The sequence below is a fragment of the Papaver somniferum genome, chromosome 6 (genome assembly GCF_003573695.1).
Source record: "Papaver somniferum cultivar HN1 chromosome 6, ASM357369v1, whole genome shotgun sequence".
NCBI classification, from domain to species: Eukaryota; Viridiplantae; Streptophyta; class Magnoliopsida; order Ranunculales; family Papaveraceae; genus Papaver; species Papaver somniferum.
The window spans coordinates 17218230-17226922 of record NC_039363.1 but is presented as its reverse complement, the minus strand read 5'-3'; positions in this window follow the sequence as shown (position 1 = coordinate 17226922).

Below are 8693 nucleotides of genomic sequence, written 5' to 3'. Positions count from 1 at the left end.
TTCAGCAGCAATAAGCATTAAGTAAGTAGAATCCCACCGCGTTCTCACATCTAATATCAGACCCTTTTTACAATCTATTCTTTCCGACTCAGCAGCCTCCATAAACCTTTTATATCTTGCGGGAGATTTCGTGACATATTTTACCACTGCCCTGATCCTGAGAAGTGATGTATGATATTTCTTCATACCGTCCTTCAAAACAAGTGCAAGTACGTGAGCCGCACATCGAACATGTAAATGTTTAGTTCCGAGTAATGCAGAACCCCAACTCTGAACTCTCTTCCTCAAATAGTCAACAACAACTTTATTTGAAGATGCATTATCAAGCGTCACAGTGAAAACCTTTTCAAGTCCCCAGTCTAGCAAACATTTCGCCAAAGCCTCTCCAATTTTTGTACCTTCATGGCTATCAATCAAGCAAAAACAGATAATTCTTTTATGTAGTTTCCAGTGATGATCAATGAAATGCGCAGTCACTACCATATAATTGTAATTCTGCGATGACGTCCAAGTGTCAGTAGTAAGGCACACTCTTACCTTGTTTGCTTTGAAATAACTTTTCAGATTAGCCTTCTCTGTCAAAAACAGCTTGCACACATCACGGTATATTTTCATACGACTTGGAAGCTTAAATCGAGGCTCAAGATACTTACAAAAATCTATAGAACCTTCACCTTCAACAATTCTAAAAGCCATTTCATCGGTAACGATAAATCTAATCAACGGTCTCCTGCACGCATCTTGAGAAAAAGACACCCCAACCAACTGTGGTTCCTCTCCAAGCTTGCAAGGTTGGAAGTCAAGTGTTTGTTGTCCGTCAGCTCTAGCCTCATTCATTTCATTCTTATACTTCTGACACTTATCCAAATGATGTTGGAGATTAGAAGTCCCATGTTTCTTACCATCCAAAATTTTCTTACCAATCTTGTAATTAGCCTTTTTGCAATATTTACATTTCGCTCTCTCACCATTTTCATAAATATCATAGTGATCCCATACCTTTGATGTCTTCACACCAGCATTAGGATTATTAGCTAATGTTTCACCTGCGACACAAGCATGTGAAGGTTCAGAAGCTGGTGTAGATGAGCCAGCGGTACTCCCTGTCCCTGCTGATGGTCCATGCACTTGTCCAGAACGCGGTGGCCGTGGAGGGGGAGGTCCCATTTGTGATGCCACTCCATGTATAATTGGAAGATTAGAAGCAGAATCATCTTCTGAGATTTCAACCATGGTAACCTGCACAAAAGAAACAAGTTACATCGGTAAAACACATTACAATCAAACACCATACTCAATTGAATATTTGCAACAATTGAAAGTACTAACACCATACTGAATTGAACACCATACTCATGACTTAGTTCAAATACCAAATAAATTAACTAGGTTGTACTAAAGAACTGAGGTTGATTTAAAATTTAAAATCAAACTACTGGTTCTGGACATAAATGAGTAATTCCAAATACTCATTGTTGCAGATTAGAAGAATAACACCTCTAAAAACACATAAACATTAACAACGAGGTCCACAGTAAGACTTCTCCCTGATATTATCATTTACACAAACAAGTTGTATTGTCTCATCTAACTATCTCAATGAATCAGTAAAATAAGCAAAACCAATTTGGGTGATAACCCAAATTTTGGTTTCTCAATAACCAATTTGGGTTTCTCAAGAATCCTTTGAATCTACTGATTAATCTCTTCATTACTGAGTTCTAACATCATACCAATTCATTCCAAACTGAAATTAAAAAACAACACCCTAAACAGATAAACCCTAAATTGAAAATTACAAGAAATCACATCATCAAAAAATTACAAGTTTACAATGGTTCCTTATCTTACCTTCCGTTATTGGTTTGCTTCTGGTGATGCCGATGATCCACAAAGCGAATCTGAGACTGAGCGAAGAAAAAAGAATGGAGTTGGAGTCTGTCTGAGAAGGAGAGAAGAGGCCGCGGAAGAGAAGGGTTCGTGAAAAATGCGATTAGGTTAGGTATTTTATTCATCAATTTAACAGCTGTGATAATTCATTCTAGGTTAGAATTAGATGATCTAAGGGTCAGGAATCCTATGTTAGTTTTGGGCGGGTGGGTGGGTCGGTTCGGGTGACGGAAGTTTCTACCCGCAACCGACCCAAGATAGGTGGGTTCTGGCGTGCCTCACCCATAGTCGACCCATGCCTAGGTGGGTTGAATCGGGTGCGGGTATTTTTGGTCGGGTACGGGTAGGGTTGGCGGGTTGGGTCGGGTATGTGCAGCCCTAGACAAGGTGTCTATGAGATGGAGATTGATTATAGCGGGTGGAAACCAGTATGTCGAGTGGACCTAGGCGGATTGGAAAATCAGTTGTGGGAATTATATAAATGTCTCTTGTTTTGATGGGCTTCATGTATACCCTTATCCTACAATTAATATACCCTTTTCTATTTATAAGCCCGATTAGGGTTAGAGCTGGCAAACGGGCGGGCCGGGGCTGGCTTGTGACCAACCCGCGGGTTACGGGTTAATACAAGCCTAAGCATGCTGGTTTAAATTCTTCACGGGTGGTCATTTCTCCAACCCGCGCCCGTCCCGGGTAAAGCTTGCGGGTTCACGGGGGCTCACGGGTTAGCTGGTTTTTGTTGAGTCAACTCGCCAGAAATCGATTGCTGGGCTATTTCCGGCCACATTCAGGCCATCTAAAGCTCCTTCCCAACCTAAGTACTTAACTTAACATTCATCATTTCATCTAATTCATTTGATATTTCGATTCAAAAACTCAAAATTGCAAAACTAAACTACTTTTGCATTTAAAGGATTAAAGGAACACAAATACTAGTCATTAGTAGTTTAATACTTTAGTTACAGTACTTCATCAGTTCATGATGTTTTCAACAAAGAAAAAAACCTCCGAGATTGTAGCAATACCATTGTTTGTAATTTGTATCACCAAGTGCAACAATAAAGATATTAATAACCACTTCCTGCACACAATATATATTGTGTGGTTAATCAAAAAAAGTGTTAACTGTCCAAAAAAACATCTCCAATCTCTTTTCTATGCAATATTTGGAGACACTGGTAAGTGATAAATAATTGTCTGTCCAAAAAACATTCTCATATTCCATGTCTATCTTTGAGTTGCTCCAACTATTCAATATGAATCTGTAATTTCAAGAAAAAATAAACCAAAAAAAGAAAAGATTCGAGTCAAAAACATGGAATTTGCATAATTACCCCGCTTTATATTGAATAAGTACGCATACTAATTAGACGCATAAGAACTTACTTCCTCCACATCCTCCACTGCATCAGGTTCAAATCCTAATACATCTTCTTCAATAATCCCATTGATCTCATCCATATCTTCTTTTCCTACATGGATAAAAACAACCAATGTTATATATAAGATTTAGACATTCAACTGAAAAAAATATTACTGATTTTCTTACCAATTCCATATTCCCAATCACGAGTTTTTATCAACGCCTCAGCATTTTCAGGTAATAAGGAACTGCGAAATCGATCAATTACCCTTCCTCCAATGCTAAATGCATATTCTGAAGCGACAATTGAAATAGGAATTGACAAAATATCCCCTGCCATTCTTGAAAGTACCGGAAATCGTTGTTCATGGTTCTTCCAATAGTTTAGGATGTCGAGTGGTGAATTTAGACAAACCCTGTACGACTCGCCAAGATATTCATCTAACTATGACAAGTCAGTAAGTACATCACCACCACGTTCCTGTGTTGCAACATATTCCTGCATGAAACAACCTAGAAGTGAGTGAACTATGAATATATGAGTCTTAAAAGTCTTAGAAACAAGCTAACACCATCACATACTACATCCACAGTTGACAGTAATTCAAAAGACAAACAGTATTCTACTACAAGGTTTTTAAGATGAAAAGCAATAATTCAAAAGACTAAAATCTTCGCAATATAACTGGGCACCACTAACATGAATTAGAGTTAAGTAAGCTTTAAAATTACCTGAAAAAAATCACTCCCTTCTTCGGCAGTAGACTTCCCACCATTTTGAATACCCAAATTCTGAGTTGCACAACTATTGGAAGCTCTTGAACTTGAAAAGGTGTAATACTCATTAAAAAGTGTTGTCATATTACTACGCACTTTATTAACTTCACGTTCTAATTCTCTCACCTAAGGATACAACTTGGAGTAAGTAAATTTCACAAAATTCATTTTCGATCTAGGATCTAGCACAACTGCCATAGCCAATATAGGACTCAACTCCTTCCAATAACTATCAAATTTTGCTTGCATCTCTTTCACCATGTTCCTAATGAATTCAATATCATTTCTGCTTTCTTTCTTTAGTAACACCTGAACTTGACAAATTCTTTCAAAATACAGATTGGAAGTAGGATACTTACTACCAGAAAATATCTTTGTGAGATCATGAAATACTTTGAGAAACTTTGTGACTACTTAAATTTGTTCCCATTCTTCATCAGTTGGACAGTCTTCATAGTCTGAATCTACCAACTTCAAATGAGAGAAAACTGGCTTATACATGATACAACTATCTAACATAAGATAAGTTGAATTCCACCTGTATAAAACAAACATTCAGTGAGTATATAATAAACATTAATACAATTATCTAATTTTATAAGTTATAACAGAATAGAAGTGGAATCCCACCTTGTCTTTACGTCTTGACGAATACTCCTTCTTATTCCAGACATTCCTAAAGTATCAACAATGTCCAAGAACTTTTGTTTTCTTACTTGAGACTTTTTAAGGGACTTCACTGACCTGCGGGTTTACGGTCCGGGACGGGTATACCCGTTTCTTCACAAGCCGGCATTTTCCCAACCCTAACCCGGCTTGTTTAGAAACCAGCCAAACCGGGTGCGGGTTTTAACGGGACGGGTCGGGCGAACCCGCGGGTTTTGGGCATGTTTGCCAGCTCTAATTAGGGTTCATTAAAGTTTTTCTTCTTTCCAGTTTTACCCTTCCTATTCTAATCTTCGTTTAGATCGAACCACTTCCTGAAAAAATTATTTCTTCTTCTTTCTCTTCTTCTCTTTCAACCAGCACCTCAGCACTACCACCACAAGATATCGCCTCCACCACCACATCCTCCGTTATTAGCAATGGATCTATTAATATGTTTGTGTTCGATTTCAACTGATTTCAACCTGTTATTTATGTTAAAGATTGATTTTCCAGATTTAGAGATTGATACATTTGATTTTTGGTTTTCGATTTCATAGTTTTATCTCTATATTTGTTTTCGATTCAACCTATTTTAACTTCTTATTAATCGTTCTCCATCTTTCAAGGTTAAAGATTGAATAATTTTGATGATTTTTTTATGAATTGATTGAATAATATTGAATATCATCAATTGAAGAGAAGAATTGATGTTATTCAATGTAATTTGAAGTTTCAATTCATCAAAATTACTGAAACCTAATTTTAGGTTTTTAAAAACTTTATGATTGAAGGTCATTGAGTGGTGGTGGATGGTGGTGTTGGAGCAACAACGGTGGTGGTGGTGGAGGATATTAACTATTTGTTCATTTAGTAGATGATGATGGAAGTGGTGGAAGTGGCGGTGGTTGAGGAGGATATCAAATTTATATTTTATTAGTTGATGGTGGTGGTGGTGTTGGAGGAGGAGAAAAAAATAGTGAAGATGTACCAATATTATTCATATCAGGTATGCATTTAGATGTAGATTTATATTTAGATTTTAATCTAATGATATTTGTAGAGACCGTTGATATTTAATTTGTAATCTTGATGTTGCGGTAGTAATGGTGGTGGAATGTGTTGTTGTAGCACTGGTGGTGGATGTTGCAGCAATACTGCTGGTGAATGTTGTTCTTGTTTTGGTGGTGGCGGATACTTGTTGCACGACAGTACATTTTCTGGTGGTGGTGAATGTTATTAAACCCAACTCATAACAGGTAACTTCATTTGTCGTGTCCTCGTGTTTGTGAACAACAATAGTTATAATTGATACTAACAAAGAATGTTGAGTTAGTGGCATAAATTGATACATGGGTGCATAATTTGGTTAAAATTTAACTAATCTAGTAAGACAACAGTCTAGTTTTGTATGGTTCGTGGTGTGAACATCAAATTTAATGTTTCCATTTTTTTCATTTTGCGCACGAGTACTTTGGTACAGTTAGTGCTAGTTTTTTCTACATCCACTAAGATTCATTTCTAGTTATCGCAGTAATGGTGTTGAACAGTTGATAGTGAAATTTAATTGATAGCTTCTTAAGTTTTTAGATTTATGACCTACATTGTATTAAAGTCATTTTTGTTTTGTTTTATATATGTATTTCTTCCACCAACATATTACTCATATATGTCGGTCTTATGTCACTTAGCTTAGTTGGGTTCTTATTTTTAATTTATGGATGCACATAACGAAGGTGAGAAAAGTTAGTGGGGATCTGTATGTGTATATACTGCTTGTTCCAAGTGAGTGTTTTTATATTGAGATTTTTTGGCTTTAGGTGTTGTAGATTGGTCTAATTATTGTTTTATTGAAAACCTAATTACGGTGTCATTTGTTTGGCGCAGGTGCCTTGGTGTCTAAATGAAGCTACTGGTTAGGGATTGGAAGTTTCTAGGTTGAAAAAACAGTTGGAAGATGCCAAATCATAATATCCTATTGTTGAATGAAGCGGCTGCTAATCTTTTTAGAAAAATGTACCAGGTACGTAATAACGACTCTTCCATACCTTTGAGCAGTATTTGATATATGTAGAGTAATAATAAACACTTTACTAATGTATATAAGTGAATGAATAAACTGACTTGGGAGAGAATAAATAGATTGTCTACTGGATCTGTATTTATAAGGAGACATTTGAGGAAGGAAGGCAGAAGGGGGAGCTTAGTATTATTAATATTAACGTATTATTACTGATAAACCTGACCAATTGAGATGATAGGAAAGAAGAGAGATTGTTGTTTGTTAGACAAATAAAATTATAATGATCATGTTTTGTGCTTTCCTTTTATTTCTCTACACATTGAACCTGTGGTGTAATGGTATCACTACTGACTCCAGTCAGAAATTGCGTGTTCGATTCACGCTGGGTTCACTAATCTTAGTACATCAACTATGTGATCAACTTTGGTTATTGACATGATTGTTTTGGATCAACTTTAGTTTTTGACCCCATTCAGCGGGATCAACTTCCATTGTTGACCCAAAAAAGTTGGAGTATTTTGTCACTTATTGTGTCCACAAAGGAAATTGATCAACTTTGATTGTTGACACTCGATTTTGGGATCAACTTTGGTTATTGACCCATTCACAGGGATCAACTTTCATTATTGACCCCAAAAAGTTGGAGTTTGTCAACAAAGGAATTGATCAACTTTGGTTGTTGACACCAGATTTTGGGATCAACTTTGGTTGTTGACCCCATTCACAAGGATCAACTTCCATTGTGGACCCCAAAAAGTTGGAGTATTTTTTCACTTATTGTGTCAACAAAGGAAATTGATCAAATTTGGTTGTTGACACCAGATTTTGGGATCAACTTTGGTTGTTGACCCCATTCACAGGGATCAACTTCCATTGTTGACCCCAAAAAGTTGGAGTATTTTTCACTTATTTTGTCAACAAAGGAAATTGATCAACTTTGGTTGTTGACTCCAGTCATTGGGATCAACTTCCTTTGTTGATACACAAAAACTTGAATATGTAATAGTAAAGTTATTTTTGAAATTTTAATTTTGGATCAACTTTAGTTGTTGACACCAAAACTTGGTGGTGGTGGCGGTGGTAGAGTGGTGGCGGCGGTGGAGTGGTGGCGACGGTGGAGTGGTGGCGACGGTGGAGTGCTGGCGGTGGTGGCGGTGGTGGAGTGGTGGCGGTGGTGGAGTTGTGGCGGTGGTTAGTAAGTGGTGGTGGAATGGTGGCGGTGTTGTTGGTGGAATGGTGGCGGTGTTGTTGGCGGTGTAATGGTGGAATGTTGGAATTGTGGAATGGTGGCGGTGTCGTTGGTGGTGGAATGGTGGCGGTGAAGTTGATAGAAAAAATTTGTATTTTGAAATAAAAGAAAATTTTATATAAGTGAGGGTATTAAGGTAATCTATTTTTATATGGATAATGTTTTTAAATGATAGAGATATATTTACTGTTGTATAAGAATATATTTATTGGGTGTTAAAATCAAGAGTATTTAATAAATTTATCCCCTTTTATCATTAAGTTAATTATGATTGTTTTTTTAGAATTAAATCGGATTAGTAGTTATCCGGATTAAAATGTACGTGTTTATGGTTTAATTATCTTGGTGCGCTCTGACAGCGTAATCTGTAATGAACTAATTTCCTTGATTCAGATGCAGTTTTACATGCTGATATTGATATTAAGTATTTCATGTGCACTTTTGCCAGCTCTTGTTGGTTAGCCCACATCAATGCAAACTCCTAACTGCAAGAATGTCAAACAACCATAGAAGGTTGTCAGCTACTGGAGATATTTCTTTATCCACATTCTTGTATGCCACACCTTCCTTAAATAGTTCCAGCAAAGAATTTAAACATCTTTGACAACAGGAAAATATATATTTGTCGAAGCCTGTCGTATGCTCTTAGAAGTTTTAACACAAAGGACTTTCCCTCACCTCGAGTCTCGACATTCATTTCCGGTCTTAAGAACCACTTCCATGATGTGGGAAATTTTATCGATGGA